Here is a 16,105-nt window from a genome sequence, read left to right on the forward strand (position 1 = left end):
AAGACCATCAACTCCAATTTGTGTGCTAGTTCTATTCCTTCTTGACATCACTCCCTAAATCTTGTTTCTCAGTGCTATATTCTCAATTTTTTCTTTTCTACTTGATCATTGTCCAATTTGGGGGAAAATGCTCTTGACTCCACTTTCCTTCCCACCTATCACTTTATTTCTTTTCTCCCTGTTAGAGAAAATCTTAATGAGTTATCCAGGTTTGCTGTCACCTATTTCTCTCCTCCCATCTTTTCTTAAACCCTTCTATTTCAGACTTTGCACCCATCACTCCCCAGTGACCTCCATGTTGCTAAACCCAATGATCAATTCCAAGTCCTCATCTTACTTGATCTATCAGAAGTATATAAGATATTTGATATTCCTCTTTCTATTAATAAATATTAATTTGTTTTTCTCCCAGGGCACTTTGTTTTTCCTTCTACCACTCCAGCTGCTCCTCCTCAATATCCTTTGCTGCTTCCTTCCTTCTCTTCCACCTTCTCTTTCAGTCATGCTGAAAGAAATGAAAGGCTCATTTCATGCATGCATGGCTCAAGCATTTCATGCATAAAAGACTCAGCCTTTGGATCTCTCCCCTTCTCCATCTATCACCATTCTCTTGGTGATGTTATCTGGTCTATATCTTTCATCTGATGACCTCCAAGTGTACATCTCTAGTTTTTTTTTTTTTTTTTTTAAGATTTTATTCATTTATTCATGAGAGACACAGACAGAGAGAGAGGCAAAGACACAGGCAGAGGGAGAAGCAGGCTCCATGCAGGGAGCCCAACATGAGGCTCGGTCCCGGGACCCCAGGATCACGCCCTGGGCCGAAGGCAGGCACTAAACCGTTGAGCCACCCAAGGATGCCCTACATCTCTAGTTCAAACTCTCTCCTAAACTCAGACTTCAGTATCTTATTCAATACCTCTATTTGGATGTTTAATAGACATCTCAAACTTAACATTTCCAAAATGGAACTCCTGATCTTATTCCAAAATCTGTTCCACTTGCAGTCTTCCCAACCTGAGCAATAGCAGGTTTATTTTTTTAATAGCAGTTTTATTATTTGAGTTACTTAGCCCCCCCAAAACTTAAATTCATCCTTAACATCTCATTCTCTCACCAAAAAGTCTTATAGGCCCTACCTTCAAATTATATCCAGAATCTAACATTTTCTCATAATATTTATTACTACCACTCTGGTGCAAACTAAAACCATCTTTGGTCTGGATTATTGCACCAGTTTTCTGACTGGCCTCCCTGCTTTCATCCATGTCCTCAGAACTTGAGTATATTTCAGAAGGATCACTCTGGTTGCTGTGTTAAAAAGAACTGTAGAGGAACAAAGATATTATCTTGAATTTTATAGTTGAGAAAACCAAGGCTTAGACAGAATGAGCTCAGGACCACATAGCTAATAAAACATTAGAAGCTATTCTTTTTTTTACCTCATACCCTTTACCACCATGTTACACTTTCTCAATATGTAGGATGCCCATACTTAACTGCTTTACCCAGGGCAGTCCTGGTTTGCATGTTTTGTCCTAGTATGATTTAACTGTGCCCTCCTTTCACCCACAAATAAATCCTGCTCTGGAAGACAAACTACATGATATAGATAAATAGATTGATAGGTAGGTAGAGATATGTCTGTCTACCTATCTATATTTATATAAAATATAGATAACATATAGCAAATATATTTTATCCTATCAATAAGCAGGAGTGGGACTAGATAGGTACAAATACAGATTATCCTGCTTACTGTCATTAACATCAAATGTTGAGTGAGATGAGTATCAGATCAATAACTATCAGCTCCCTTCAGCTGCCAGAGAATCATTTAACTCTAGGAGATCAATTAGAAATGTCTCAATGAAAAGAATCAGTGGTTCTTGGTCAATGTTTCACTTTAGAGTTCCCACATCCTCTCCTCTCCCTTACCAGGGCTCACACATGGAGTCTTTAACTCTACCATTACCTTAGTCTCAGCCTCTGGTCCTTCACTGCTACTATCTGATGAACATTTTGAATCAGATTTGCTACCAACATCTTGATATGCCCGCAGTCAAATACCCGCCCCCTCCCAAACCAGCTCCCCCTTTCAGACTTCCTGAATCCTATGAATGAAGTCATCTATTACCCACACTTAAGGTCATCTTTCACCTCCTCATTTGCTCTGTCCCACCCCATTCACCTCATCCAGCTACCCAGGTTTACTTTATATCTATGTCATATAGGGAACTATAATAACCTCTGCCTCTATCCGCTCCCTCCAAAAGCTTTATTTGGGAAATCTTCCTCAAGTATTGCTATAATTATAGCTGTCTTTTTCAAAGCACACATTCTCCAGAGTCCAGTCCAACTTAAAACTCCTCTAAGGAAAACTTCCACCCACAGAAAGGCATTTCTCCCTCCTCTGAATATCTATCAAGTCTCTTATCTATACCAATTGCTCAATACTCTTACCACCTGGTATTATCTTTTCTCTCTAATTAGGGTTATGACATTCCTGAGGGCCAGCGTCCTATCTCAGATGTTGGTTTTAAATCTCCCTCAAGTCTAATACATTGCTTGGTGCTAAATGTTTTCCTTGTTCAGTGGCTGGAAAACTGAAGGACAGCCAAATTAGATGAAATCTACATGAGACAACTTCAATTCAAAAACTAGGATTGGAGTAGGCTTCTAGGAACATCTTTCTAAGCTTCCTTAGAATAGTTATAAAAATATTCTCAAGATCAGTCATTAAACTCTAGTATCATTTCATCAAACTCCTCTGAGAAGATTCTCTTTAATCAATATATCTGAACAAATAGTTTTGAAGATGAAAATATATGACTCTTTAATCAATATATCTGAACAAATAGTTTTGAAGATGAAAATCTATGATTCACTGCTGGACTTTCTGATCTTGAGTATATTTTTCATTTACATATATCTTCATTCTGAAAATACTGTCTGAATTTTTATTTCTTAAAAAAACAAAAGGGGATAAGTTAATTGAAAGAAGATAATTTTATTTTTCATATTCAATACACCTAAAGAGTACTGTGTCACTTAGCTCTCTATTTCTTTGAAATAGTCGTTTAGACAGCACTTTGGTAAAGCAGAAAGAGAACTAAATTGGGAAGGATCTGGCCACTTGATATAATGTATCCCAGTCTCTCTAACACTTACCACCATCTACTTTGTTGTTCAAGTATGTGTGCTTTGATTCTTTTGTGTCCCCTTTCAACTAAAATGTGATCTTCATGAGATCAGAAACATTATCCATCTGCTTCTTCAACAGTCTCTGGGTGGTAAAGCTTAAGTAAATCATTTAGCTTCCTTGAGTATAGTTTCCTCATAGGTAAATTTTAAAGACTAAACTAGATAACCTTTAGTTTCTCTTTAATTCAACCACTTTATTATTTAAACAATATAATGAGAAGCATAAAAGACAAAGCTAATTGGGGTTTATGGTGGCAAAAAAATCTTCAATTAGGGCAGCTATTCTAGCCAACTGGATATGTTCCATGAAATCTTTACCCTACCTGCTTAAAGAGAAACGAACTATAACCAGGAACTAGTCCTATCATATTGATTGGTTATTTCTGTTATTGCTTTTAGATTTCTCAAAGCTAAACCAGATTCTCTTAATGCCTGAGACACTTTAAAAGTTGACTATCTCCTTTAAACTCATTGAGATCCTACTTAATAGACTAAGTTAACTTCATTAAATGATCTCCAGTGGTTTGTAGTTTTGAATTATCTTTTTTTTCTTAAATCTTTCCCACTATCCATCATTTTCATCATTCTGCCCATTTGTAAAAGTAAAGCTTTAGTGTCTATGTTACTGGGAAAATCAGATAATTAGAATTCCAAGTTTATTTTATTTTTTTTTTAAATTTTTATTTATTTATGATAGTCACAGAGAGAGAGAGAGGCAGAGACACAGGCAGAGGGAGAAGCAGGCTCCATGCACCGGGAGCCTGATGTGGGATTCGATCCCGGGTCTCCAGGATCGCGCCCTGGGGCAAAGGCAGGCGCCAAACCACTGCGCCACCCAGGGATCCCAGAATTCCAAGTTTAAAGATAAATTAGTGAATGACTATTTACATTGTGAAATTCCTAATGCTTATCCTCTCAAAAAAACATACTATATAGTTATCAACTCATGAGCTATCTTAAAAATTTTAAGGAAAGATTCAATTCATAAAAAAGTAAATCAGTTTAAAGGTAACGATCAAATGAAACAAGGAGAGTGTTGTAAACCATATTTTTGCTTCAAGTAAGAAGCTGCAAATGTGGGGATCCCTGGGTGGCTCAGCGGTTTAGCACCTGCCTTCGGCCCAGAGCGTGGTCCTGGAGTCCTGGGATCGAGTCCTGCATCAGGCTCCCTGCATGGTGCTTGCTTCTCCCTCTGCCTGAGTCTCTGCCTCTCTCTCTCTCTCTCTCTCTCATGAATAAATAAAATCTTTAAAAAAAAAAAAAAAAGAAGCTGCAAATGTTCTCTCTTCCTCCATGCTGCTTGCAGAGGTGGCTGCCATTTCCTACTCAGCACCATGGTCAACCTCAGACCTCGGGTGAAGTTCAAGATTGTTCAAAAGAGAACCAAGAAGTTCATCCAGCACCAATCCAACCATATGTCAAAATTAAGTTCAACTGGAGGAAACCTCAGAGGAATTGCCAACAGAGTGCACAAAAAATTCAAGGGCCGTATATTGATGCCCAACAGATGGTTATAAGAGCAACAAAGAAGCAAAGCATAACAGAAGCTCCTAGTCCACAAAGTCAAGGAGCTTGAAGTGCTGCTGATGTGCAACAAATCTTACTATGCAGAGATTGCTCACAATGTCTCCCCCAAGAACCACAAAGCCATTGTGGAAAGAGCAGCCCAGCTAGCTATTCAGAGTCACCAGTCCCAACCCCAGGCTATATAGCAAAGTAAAGGAATAGATAGTTTATGTGCATATCATATTTATACCATAAAACTACAAAAAAAAAAACCCACAGAATTTGCAAATGCTATCCTACATTTATAAAGTGAAAGACCACCAGGAAATCAAAGGCTAATTTGTGGGCTCAGAGAGAGAGAGGAAATAAATGATTAATGGAGGCCATTTTAGATTCACAAAGAATACTCACTTAAGTGAGCTTCATTCTTTGATAGGAGTACCAACTAAATGGATATATCAGAAGACTATTATAGGCATGCAAGGATCTGAACTTCAGTATTTCTAGATAACTTTATTGGGAAAAAAAAAGCTTATTGAAAGCATGGTGAAATGTGGGCTGATAATCATATAGTTAGGTTAATTTCAGAACTGGCTGAATGGCCTACCCAAGGATGCCAATCAAAGTACTGATATCAACTTAGAGGGGCTTGATACCACATTCTATCCACATCCCTGTATTGCGGAGACTTGGAGGATAAACAACATAAATAAAATGAGTGGGTAACATAAGGCTAGATGAAATCTCGAACTCATGGGATAACCAAGTAGCAATCCAAAATGAATTCAATGAAGTTAAATCAGGAGATTAATTTTCCATGAAAATTATATGGATAATCAGTCATCAGAAAAATCCAGAATAAAACAATGGTGGGAAAAATAAATCCAAGAGTGAGATAACACCTTATCCCTCTTTAAAATGACTAAAACCTAAAGGACTTACAGTAACTAGTACTGGAGAAGATTTGGAAAGCTGGAATTCTACACATTAGAATTCCAGCATAGACCAGACCACCACCCAGGGAAACTGTCTGGCAGTATGTACTAAGCAAAATAGGTACATATCCTAGGACCCATCAGTTTTACTCCTAAATATATAACCAACAGATATGAGTACTCATATCTTCCAAAAGTCATATACTATAATTGTCATGGTAGCTTTATTTAAAAACCAAACAGTTGAACAGAGAGGTAAATTGTGGTATAATTAATACTATGGAATGTTACATAGCAATAAAAAGAGTAAGCTTCTGACTTGCTCAACAATATAAATAAATCTCACAGACACCAAGGTGAGAATTGAAACTGCACAATTCCACTTACATGAAGGTCAACCAGGCAAAATTAATTCAGGGTAATTGAAGTCAGAATAATGATTACATTTGAGAAGCTGCTGGATGTGAGAGAACATGAGAGAACCTCTTGGAATCCTGGAAAAGTTCTATATGTTGTCCTGGGTAGTAGTTAGATGAGCATTTATATATGCAAAAATTCAGATTAGTGTTTGTTACTGTATCTAAATTATTCCTCATCAAAGGATCATACAGGGGCACCTCGGTGGCTCAGCGGTTGAGGATATACCTTTGGCTCAGGTCGTGGTACCAGAGACCTGGGATCAAGTCCTGCATTGGGCTCCCCACAGGGAGTCTGCTCCTCCCTATGCCTATGTCTCTGCCTCTGTGTGTCTCTCATTAATAAATAAATAAAATCTATAAAAAGAAAAGATAATACATATGAATAAATGAGGAGCTGGGAACTGTATTCAGATTCAATTAAGCAATTCTACAGGATAGAGAAGAGCCCAAGCCACGCAGATGAAAATATGAGTTATATACACACACAATCTAGGTAAATGGCATAGATAAAAGCTAAAAGGTCATAATATTCCTGAAATTGAGGTGTCTAGAATGAACAATCCTACCAGGCCTTCTCTGTAATGTTTAGAACATACACAGGGTATTGTGGTCATTTTCTTCTGAATTCTTTAAGGAGCACATCAACAAATTGGTGTGCCTCCAGAAAAAAAATAACCATATGTTGAACATATGTTGAATGTCTGAGGAAAGTCTAAAGGAGCTAAGGCTTTTCAGCCTGGGGAGAAAAAAAGAAGACTTACAGGAAAGCTGGATTTATTCTACATGTCCTCAGAAGGCTGAAATGGAATTAATAGGTGGAAGCTGCAAGCAGGTTGATTTGTTCTAACATAAGGAAGAGCTTTCTAAATAGTAGAGCTTCCAACATATTGCCCCAAGAGATAATAAGCTGATCAAGCAATGACCAGACATCTGCCCGTACACTGAGAGGAGATGCCTGTCTCAGCTAGTGAGTTCAAGACGATGTCCTCTATGTTAATTCTGTTTTCTAGTATTTTTCAAATCAACATTAGTGTCTATATTGGGAAAATTTGACAGGACTAAAGAAAAGCCATCAGCTGCTTATCCTGTGCAGCCAGTCACCAACTGCATCCTTCCACTTAAACAAGAGAGGCTTCTCTCCTCTGCAGTGTCAGTCACATTCAAAGGCTTCACTACTTAGAAAAGCTCTCCTAAGTGGATAAAACACATTTCTGAGGATGGTAAAACAGAAGGGGAATCTCTTGATGATGGCTTTCCTGATTACCCGTAATTTAAACTATAACCATCTCTATATAAATTGCTTTCTTTTTTTAGATTATTTCCTCAAGCTATATCCCATAATGTGAGTGACAGCTGAGTAAAGGGGCATAAAATCAGTTTACGGCTCTTCTTATAATTGGACAAAATGCGCTCCAGAATTACTGGAGTGATTTAAAAGTCACTAGCAACACATGAATGTATCTATTTTCCCACACCTCCACTAGCATTGGATTTTGCCACTGTCACTTATTTTTGTGTCAACTTAATTAGTAGTAGTAGAGCTCAGAGTTGTTGTCATTAATATTTCTTTAATTTTAAGGTAGGCCGGACACTGAAAACAATTCAAAGACTTTTTGAAGAAAAGAAAAAGCAGTAAGCAATCCCATAGAAATCCCACACTGTTTGGTTTGTCATACTGTGTGGCTCAGTCTGTGTGAGCCAGACTGTTGACTGCTCTGACAGTGACCTCCTCTGTGCTCACAAAGCCAAGTGGATCCACAGGACAGCAAACAGCGCAACTGGTGCCGTCTTCCTTGGGCACTAATTGCACATTACACCGTGGTGTTACCTCTTTCTCATCCTGCTATCCTTAGTTTCAGGAACAGTTTGTCTCTCCGTGGTTATAATAACATTAAATTCCATACATAGACCCACAGTAGACCGCACTCTCATGGAGTTCGCAGAAGTTGATGTGCCAACAGATCCCAAAGAGAAGATTGCTGTGGATGAGATGAGCACTGGGTGTTATACTCTATGTTGGCAAATTAAATTTGAATTTTTAAAAAAGAAAGAAAAAAGAAAATTGTAACCAAAACAAAAATGAAAACAAAAAAGATTACTGTAAACTGAACTGGTCACCTCTGTGTGGTAAAATTTGGGGTAACCTTTTTCTTCTTTAGCTACTCTGTATTTTCTAAGTTTTCCACAATGCACATGGAGTGCTTGTATACATTTTTTTGGAAAATCATCTTGATAGAAACCGTGACAAGTGGGAGGCGTATGAATAGAAAGAAGGAAAAAATTATCTCCAAACTGTATTCCCTTTGTTCTTAATTTTTTAAAAAGAAAAGACTCCCATAATAGGCTCCACTGGTGCATAAATTGTTCAAAGCCGTGGATCAAGATGAAGGAAAGAGTGCAGGCACAGAAATCCCACAAAGACTGAAAGATGGCTGCAAAAGCACCTGCTTTTCTAAGTCAGGAGTTTAGGGAAGAAAAGGAGGGAGATATCCTTATGGGCCCATTTCAAAGCCAATTATATTGAATTCTTTGCAAATGCTTTTCTGTTTGAGTCCTGAAAGGTTCTGAATGCTTAGTACACTGTGCATTACCAGGAAACACTAATATGTAATCCATCAAAAGGAGGTAGAGGCTACAGGCACTTTGACCTTGTTATAGGCTATCTAATGACCCTTCTATGTTTACATTTTCATATGTAATTAAGCCTCAAGAGAATTTATAACTCAGGCAGCAGGGGAGAAGGATCCAAGAATGGTCAGTGGGGTGTCCTCCCTAAGTTCTAAAAAGTCAGTATAGTTCTCTAGCAAGACTGAAGGCAAATACTGTTTCCTTCCCCTCCCCAGCTTATTAAGCCTGCATCTGTGAGACACGGACCACACCGATGCTTCCCCACTACCTTAATCCTCCATGTATTTGCAACCAAACCAGAATACATGGCACGAGGGTAATTCCAAAGAGCCTTTGTTTTATAATAATAGAAATACCCATCTTTACTAATGCACATAGGGACGTAATTATTAGGATTTACCTCTTTTAAAAATTAGAGCTAAAACTACTTTTAACTATAATTGCTAAAGTAAAAAGACCTGACACATCTCAATTTAAAGTTCAAAATGCACATTCAAAATTATTCTGAGTGCTTTTTATAAAAATCATTTAACCATAGATAGGTAGGTAGGTAGATAGATAGATGATAGATAATAGCACATAATACTCTTTAACAAAACAGTAGATATTTAAAAAGAGATACTAATAAATTTGGGAGTTCAGATACTTAGAAAATGTATATAGAGTATAAAAATTTTGAAATAAAAATAGTAACCTTTAGAAAAAAACATCAAAAAAGTGAGCCCAGCAAGGTGCAAGGGCAAAATCCAGAGACTGCTAACTGCCTGGGGTTCATGTGGCTTCAAGAGAAAGCACCGCAGCCTGCAGCTGAAGTCTAAGCCCACACCTAAATGGACTTTGCTTCTCCAGAAACTTGAGGCAGAGAGAGAGAGAGAGAGAGATTGGTCACCGGAACAAGTCCAGGCCAGCTCTGGATGGTTTGGGAGTCAGGATTGAACAGAAAGGAAGAGTTCAGTATTATAGCCTTCTGCAGAGGGGTTATCAGAATGTGCCTTGACTTCCTTTAGCTAAGGCAGAGGGGCAGAATTAGGGGCTTCTTAATCGTTGACTCCAAGCAAAGGAGGAGAAGGATTGCATGCAACCCATGCCCTGAAATGTCCTCTTAGCAATTAAGGAAATTCTGCACTAAAATTAGCTGACGAAGATGAACTTTCTGTCTCCACTGTGCATAAACAGTAAGAGGGCACAGTCCCCCCTCCCTTCTCGCCAGGGGAGAAGAGATGCTGGTCCACTGGGATGAAGAGCAAGTGGCCCAGAGGTGGAGGAAGTCTATCACAACAAAGAGTGAAAGAAGTGGACTTCAAGTCTCAGATGGTCTTTCTGGAGGCAAATCCCCTTTGACTCCTCTGTAGGGTGGGAGTTGCCCTGAAGACACAGTCCTGAGCAACTTCTGTTTGGGGCCTGCTCTGGGCAATCTGTTGGCACAGGTGTGCCAGCCCCTCAAGCATGGCCAACCTGACATGTTTCATCTCATTTTCAAGTTTTTCAAACCCATTCCTAAAGCATGGCTTCTCTTTAAAGACATCTTTTATATTCTGGATTTCCTTGACTCTTGCTGCATCTGCTAGCCAGTAAGGAATGTGGGCAGGGGAAAGCTCCTGCTACAGTGCGACCCTGTCCTGTTCCTTTCTTGCCTCTGTGAGTTATTTCCCCCCTGTTTCCACTGTCACTTGGGAATCAGGCCTTTGACCAGCTACACGATCAGATTTACAATGGGAACTTGACTCTCTGTCTAGATCCAATATGGCTGGATCTCAAGGCAGCCGGAGTAAGCTTCTAAATACACAAATCAGATCTTGTGAACACCCCTCTGTGTAAAACACTCCCCTAGCTTCTTATTACTCTAAGAATAAAATTCAAACTCCTTGTGATGACCTCCAAACCCTGAACAATCTGGTCCTCTGCAGCTTCCAAGCTCCTCTACCACCTCCCCTTTCTCTCTCCCTTCCCATCCGCAAAAGGCCTGAAGAACTGTCATCCAAGAGGTTGGCTTGCAGTCAAAGACCTAATCCGATTTTCTTAATTTACTAAATTCTTTTTAAGCCTGCACTGTTCCAGAATAATTTAACATAGCTCTTAGTCACTGTGTAAGCAACATCATCAATAAACGTAGACACACAGTTATTTTGACAAGCCTAGATTAAAAATTACTCTTCCGGTCTTGGTTTATGATTACTCCATCCCATACATTGTTACCTCTTATTATTCATGCAGCTGTCATTCTTAACTGTCTGTGATTATGAGAGGGGAGAGTATTATCAGAGCTAAGACCTAAAGAGTAGACATAAACGTTTTCACAAATATCACCAAGCAAAATGTCTGCCCTTGAAAACCAGGATCTCTCTCATGACAGGACACCATCACATTACCCTAACATAGCACACCTTACTTTCCTGCTGAAAGGGACTTGGTCTGCAGAAGGGTGTTGTTTTGTTTTGTTTTGTTTTGTTTTGTTTTGTTTTTCATTACAGCACTTGCAGTTGGTGCCCAGCTCATGACTGGGTCTTCAAACAGGCTCATTGCCCATCTTACCAACTGCTGCCTTCTTTCTCTCTCTCACAGCCGCCAAGAGAGCACTGCTGATTCAGTATCCCAGGTGAAAGTGTCAGAACACAAACTCTGGGAGCTTAGGAACCAAGCTTCTTCATGTGATCCCTGCATGGACACAGCAAGCTCTAAGTGACTCACAATGAAGTTGAAGCTTTAACATTAGTGGTGGTTGACCAGAGGCTTGGTGATCTAGGAATGCCCTGCCTGCTCCTGGTGAGGGGTGGAGGAGAGATCTCCCCACCTGATAGATAAATACAAGTTTTCCATCACCATCATCTCTTTAAGACTTGCTGAGAGCAGCAGACACTTCACTTGCCAGGTTCTAAGAGCATGGGAGGTAACAGTTGGAGCTGGCTTCCTACAGTGCCCAAGCAAGGAAGCTTTCTGTCTAGGCTTAGAAACATATTTTGGCTCTTAGAGGAATTAGCCCATTTTCCAGGGCCTCTCTTTGGTCTCTAGGTCATCTCCTCTGAAATTGCCAGTTTGTAGAAGTATTAGTAACATGAGGGTTATCCCTTCACCTTCACCTTAACCCTGGCTCACACACTATCCACCATGCCACAGGCAGCCAGCTAAGAATCACCTCACTTTTGACCTGTTGACTTTGATCCCTCTCTCTCAGGCTTCAACCCCTTTGATTTAATCTTCCATTCCTTTTCCTCTTGGCCCCAAGACTTTATCACTTCAACCTCCCCATCATGACCTTTGGCCTTCTCTAAAACACAAGTTTATGTTCATTGTCTCTTCCCCCTCCTGAGCTACTTGACCAATGTCCCTGATTCCCTCCCCATTGTGGTCTGCAGCTCACCAAAAGAGTGTCCCCTGAAATGAAGTTCAGACATTAGACCTTCAACAAAAAATATAACTTGCCAGCTCCATCAACCCTGAAGGCTAGACCTCCAGTCCTTCCACCCTCCCATTTGCCTATCCCACATCTCTGCTTTTTGCACCTGCAAGTCAACATTCTTTAAATCAAATGTATCCTTCCTCTAAAACTGATTTCTTCTGGTCCAGATGATTTCTCTTCCTGTTCTTAGTCTCATCATTTTCCCGCTAACTCACAAATTTCAACATATTGGCTTCCTTTTCATTCCTTTTTCAACTCAAAGGCACCACACACCACTGCTCCCTTTGCCTGCAGCACTCTGATCTTCCTTCACACCTGGTCACCTCCAGCTCATCCTTCAAGTCTCACCTGAAGGACCCCAGACTCTTCCCAGGTACTGAATAAGTAGAATCTCCTCCCTCTTATTACCATTATAATCTGAATATTTTTATTGTGTGATTATGTATAGTGTATCAATCAAGCCTGCCTTGCCCAGTCCGGTAGCCACTAGCATATGAGGCTGTTGAGCACTTAACATGTGTAAAATACCAAATTTTGAAGACTGAATACAATAAAAAGAATGTAAAATATCTCCCTAGTTATTTTTATATTAGATGTGTACATTTTAAATACCGATAATATTTTAAATGTTAAGTGAAATATATTTTTAAAATTAATTTTACCTGCTTCTTTTTGCTTTTTTTTTATGTAGCTACTAGAAAATTTTATGTTAAGTGTGTGCATGTTATATTTCTATGGGGCAGCACTGCTGTCTACCTTAAGTTCCATGAGGTCAAGGCCATCTTGTTTACTAGTGTATTCCCAGCTGTATTAGCACAGTGCCTGGTACACAGTAACTAGTGAATAGATTTTGAAAGAATAATTTTTTTTTTAGATAAGTGGGATTTACACCTAGGATCCTTCTTTGCAGAAAAAGAGGAACCAAAGATAAAGAACTAGAGATAAGAGAGTTTAGCAGCTCACCTCTCCAGTGTCCCATGCTCTCCACCACTGCAGTGGACACCAGAGCTTCTCTCAACCTTATACATTTAGTCATGAGATAGGGTCTAAACTCTCAGACTGAGGTGGTTTCTCAACAGTTCAAACTGAGAGCTTATTAATCTGTAACTAGTGAACATGTAGATATATTTTTCAAATTATGAACAAGCTGCCAAAACATAAAATAATAAAGAAAAATCTATATGGCAATAAAGAATTAAAGGGCTATTCACGGGATCCCTGGGTGGCGCAGCGGTTTGGCGCCTGCCTTTGGCCCAGGGCCCGATCCTGGAGACCCGGGATCGAATCCCACATCAGGCTCCCGGTGCATGGAGCCTGCTTCTCCCTCCGCCTGTGTCTCTGCCTCTCTCTCTCTCTCTCTCTCTCTGTGACTATCATAAATAAATAAAAAATTTAAAAAAAAAATTAAAGGGCTATTCACTTGATCTAAGCCACTTTCACAAATATGATCTCAGGGGTAATATCTTTTACTTCTCTCAATCCTTAGTATCAGAAAATTCTTCTTGACTTTACCTGATTTCATTAGACAGCCAAACATTTAACACAAATGTGGGAAAGATGAGAGTGTCTGAAAAGTCTAGTAATGTATTTAAAGACTGTTTTACTTTCATGCTGTTCACTCACATTCACGGGCATGACCATTACTATGAAGTGACTCAGCGATTCCAAGTATCTGTATTACATTACACCCAGTTCCCTACGGTTGGCATTAATAGCACTTGCTCCAGTAAGGAAGAAGCCAAGCTGTCCTGTGATCCCTAGAAACTAATCCAGCAAGAGAAGCGCTGGTTAGTCACGGACAAGAGCACAGGGATTAGGCACTGTTCAGCCAGATGTATCAGGTGACCACTAGAAGAAAGCAGCTGAGTGCTGGGATGCCAAGAAGGCAATCCAACACCAAGATTCTTAACGCGAACATCCATTTTTATCTGAGGCATCAAGCACTCATTACTTGGCAGTATCACTGCCTTCTCCAATGAAAATTATCAGTTTAATAAAGTTTACACATGCCCAGGAAGCTACCACTCTCTCCATCTTTCCTCATGTTTCAAAATCCATAGAGCTGAGAGACAACCAGATGGCATATCCTCAGAAGTGGCAGAGTCAGCCTAAAGCTTTCTTGAGAACACAGAAATAGTACCAGGCTAGAAATAAGAAGTTGGGATTTCTATCGCTGCTATCATGTATTAATTTCATTAATTTCAGAATCATTGAGATGACATGTGTCAGGCCTGTTGTCCAAAGCTAGAATCAATGCTACAGTTGAGATCCTACTCACAGCAGATGATTTAAACAGCAACAACCATACAACTCAGGGCACTCAGCTTCCCTGTGTCTGAGGATACTTCTACCCCAAGGGAGTCTTGCAAAGTCACAAGACCCAACTGGACACTTGAGCCTCCATGAGACCTTACCAACCTAAACCTATATCCATTTCCCCTCACATCCCCAATAGAAACAATTTTTTTTTTTGAGAGAGAGAGAGAGAGAGAGAGAAGGGGAGAGGGTGGATGGAAGGAGAGCGGGAGAGGGGGAGAGAGAGTCCCAAGCAGAGTCCATGCCCAGTACTGATGCAGGGCTCAATCTCATGACCTGAGCCAAAATCAAAACTCAAAAATTGGACATTTAACCAACTGAGCTATCCAGACATCCCCCCAAAATATATACTTTTAAAATAAAATCAGAGGAAGGAAAAGAACTCAGTTGATTTTTTCTTAAAAGGATGGAGACATGTAGAAATGAGCTGATGGTACTAAGCTAGAACAGTTTGAGCAACAACACAAATAGTAACATTAAATGATGACTCATAATAACAAAGTAAATATCCATCCAGGAGTTTACATTGAAATTACTTAATAAGTTATTTAATTCAGGCGAAGAGATAGCTCTTTCTTACAGAAGTCCATTTGACAAAAGTAGAAGAAATAAGAGAAATAGAAAATCACCATTAGAACACCACAGCAATAATTATTACAGGTAAGATCCACAGATGGATCCTAAACTGAATAGACATAAGTTTTAGGAGAAATAGGATTTGCAAGATCTCAAAATATCCCCTCCAATATATTTATTAATTAGAAAGAGGAATACAGTAACTTTGCAAGAAGAGACATGCAGCAGATGCCATCTTAATGAAGTGATCACAGTTAACATCTCCAGTGATAAGACATAACGGACATCATGAATCCCACATTATGATCCACAGAGAAAGGCACTGACCTGAAGTCTGTTGTATTCTTGCCAAAAACATAACCTCAATCTGCTGAATGAGAAAAAAATCAGGTGAATCAGGGACATTCTTCAAAATAACTGACCCATTCTCTTCAAAAGTGTCAGCATCATGAGAGACAAGGAAAGGCTGAGTAACAATGTTAACAGATCAGAGAGGAGGACTAAGGAGACATGACAGCTAAATGAGATGAGAGCGGGATCCCAAATTCGATTCCGGAACAGAAGGAGAACACTACTGGAAAATGGTGAAATGCCAACTGAGCCAACAGTTTAGTTAATAGCATTTCACCAATGTTAATTTTTTCATTTAGACAACTGTGCTACGGTTGGGCAGGATGTTAACATTTAGAGAAGCAAGGTAAAGAGTATACAGGAACTCTCTATATTTGCAACTTTTGTGTAAATCAAAAAGCATTTCAAAAGAAAAAGTACAAAAATTGGAAATTAAAAGTCTGAAGGAGGGCTGAATTCTAAACTCAAAGTGATAGAAGATATTAAAATGTAAAAAATCAACATATTGAACTAAATAAAATTTCAAAACTTTGTGCAAACCTTAGAAATAAAAAATAAATGTCTGACAGAAAAATATGAGCAAATACAAAAGCCTCGGGCTATTTAACATCTTTATATAGAGAGAGAAATTTCCATACAAGATGATACAGATTATTAAAATATCAGAAGACCAATCATTAAATAAAAGAAAAATGAATGCTGGCACTCCACAAAACAGAATTCTAAAAGGAGCAAAAATATGGAACTAATATTTATCCTTATTTGTGATTAAA

At 39.2% G+C, this 16,105-nt stretch overlaps 1 long non-coding RNA gene across 2 annotated transcripts in view; it reads right to left on the minus strand.

Annotated features, from left to right (window-relative positions):
* LOC121500705 overlaps nt 1-16,105 on the minus strand; it is a 47,835-nt gene that overhangs the window by 12,341 nt on the left and 19,389 nt on the right. The window contains exon 3 of one of the 2 annotated variants that reach the window (XR_005990442.1): nt 7,893-8,043. The exons of the other annotated variant lie outside the window; for it this stretch is intronic. This is a non-coding gene — a long non-coding RNA (uncharacterized LOC121500705). The remainder of the gene's footprint in view (nt 1-7,892; nt 8,044-16,105) is intronic. 2 annotated transcript variants of the gene reach the window in all.

Source organism: Vulpes lagopus, chromosome 1 (assembly GCF_018345385.1).
Source record: "Vulpes lagopus strain Blue_001 chromosome 1, ASM1834538v1, whole genome shotgun sequence".
NCBI classification, from domain to species: Eukaryota; Metazoa; Chordata; class Mammalia; order Carnivora; family Canidae; genus Vulpes; species Vulpes lagopus.